A 2,193-nucleotide genomic window follows, 5' to 3' on the forward strand; every position below is an offset into this window, starting at 1 on the left:
ATGAAAAACTTTATATTTATGATGAATATGTATTCTTATTTGTATTTTTTACTTTTATGAGTTATGTACCATGCAATGTTCGGATGAAGAACGCATTGATTTCAATATTATTTACATACCTTAAATGGTATGTAAGGAGGGATTGTTAGAAATTAAAATCAATGTTGATATGGCGTAATTTGAATTAAATACACTATTTGATTTAAATCAGTTTTATTCTGAAAAACCGGAAGTTCTCACTATTAGCTTAACACTTTTATTCTGAAAATTCGTCACTTCCGGTTAGCATTTAGCATCTGGCGGAATCATACGATTTCAAACCTTGAACCAAGGTGAAATGACATGTGATGTTGTACACTGAGCACACTGGGATTAGCACTCATTTATTGACGCTGAATAATGTGTAGCAGGGAATGTTTAAATAACCACAGACGCCAGAATGATGCAATTTAGCTACAGAAAAAGGCAGGAATTGCATTGGACCCGCCCCCCGACGACGCCGGCCAATAGGAGAAGACCTCAGATGACAACAGGAAGAGCAAGCCAAGAATTGATCTCTTCGACCCCCTGACCTGAACTGACCGGTCGGATGTGGAGAGCGCCTCCACTCGCACATTTCATTTTGTACACCACCGCATCTTTTGTGTAATGAAATGCTGTTAACTTTTATAAGCTTCCCTTGACTCTTTTCAGTCTCTCCTGCCTTCAGGGTTCTAGAATTGCTTTCAGATTTAGTCATTTCACAACATTTCCTGGAATTTTATAACAATCAAATATCAGAACAGACAGGTTGTTAAATCACAGTTTAATACTGAACACATCGATCTATACATTCCCATACAGGTACTTGTCAACATTAATGATCTTGTTTTCTATGCTACTCTCATGTCTCTAAAATGGCTGTTCTTAATAATCCTGCAAAACTAGAAAGCCCATTTTAACGAAAGAAAGCTGTTAATTAATCCAACAAACTAACGTGCTCGTCTACGAAAACAACTCATTTATGACTAGTGTTAACTTGTTTACAGGAGGAACCAATGATGAGTATATTGAATTATTATAAAAGCCATATAAGGTTAACTTCAGTATTTAATCATGTTTGGTCAGGAACTAAACAACAACAACAACAGGAAGTCAAAAGACAGACATTCAGTCTTAACTAGAAACTTCTGCAGCTTCTGATAAAAGATGAAGATGGAAAATGTTGATCTGTTGGCTGAGAGGAACCTGAGGAAGAGAAACATGTTATATATTTACTTTACATTTCTGTCTATAACTAGGAAACTAAAAAGCTTCCTGTTACAAAACTAATATGTAATATGTGTCATTTTTCATCAAATCACGTTTGATATCCGTTTCTTTTGCAGAAAGGAAAACTGGATTTTAGGAACCTGTGAAAGGGTTAACTCGATATATCTAGAATGAATTGAATGTCGAACTGTTGGCCAGATGTTATTAGGTGTTTACCTCCAGAGCTCATTGTGTGAAGGAGTCGACGCTGAGGAGGAAATGGAGAACACTTTTCAGATTCAGGTTTGATTTAGTAAATAATAATGAATAAAATGACGTGTTCTGTAGTAAGACAGCTTTTAGGGGAATGTTTCACCTCCTGGTTTCTCTTCTGGCTTCAGCCAACTTGTGTCTCAACAGGAAGGAGGCCACGGCGTCTGCCACCTACACACACACACACACACACACACACACACACACACACACACACACACACACACACACACACACACACACACACACAAACACCACCCATACACACACACACACACACACACCACACACCACCCATACACACACACACACCACACACACACACACACACATTAGTATCTCTGTTGCATGTCTTGCTTCTTTGGTGATATTGGAATACAAAAAAATTACATTTATATAAAAACACTTTCTTACTTTTTCCGGTTTGTCTTCTAGCACTGCGTGTCCACAGGGGGGTAGCACCTGCATCATGAATTCACACACACACACACACACACACACACACACACACACACACACACACACACACACACACACACACACACACACACACATACACACCACCCATACACACACACCAACCATACACACACACACACCCATACACACCCACACACACACATACACACACACACGCACACCACCCATACACGCACACACACACAAACACACACACACATACACACCACC

The 2,193-nt window shown here is 39.1% G+C and overlaps 1 long non-coding RNA gene across 1 annotated transcript; it reads right to left on the reverse strand.

The window, feature by feature from the left end:
- Positions 1-790: 790 nt before the first annotated feature.
- Positions 791-1,982, reverse strand: LOC104951766 (uncharacterized). Its single transcript, XR_799052.1, has 4 exons — positions 1,918-1,982; positions 1,607-1,674; positions 1,468-1,498; positions 791-1,227 (listed from the first exon to the last, which is right to left on the reverse strand). It is a non-coding gene; the product is annotated as an uncharacterized lncRNA (long non-coding RNA).
- Between the last annotated feature and the right edge of the window lie 211 nt (positions 1,983-2,193).

The sequence above is a fragment of the Notothenia coriiceps genome, unplaced genomic scaffold (assembly GCF_000735185.1).
Source record: "Notothenia coriiceps isolate Sejong01 unplaced genomic scaffold, NC01 NC01_scaffold00019085, whole genome shotgun sequence".
NCBI lineage: Eukaryota > Metazoa > Chordata > Actinopteri > Perciformes > Nototheniidae > Notothenia > Notothenia coriiceps.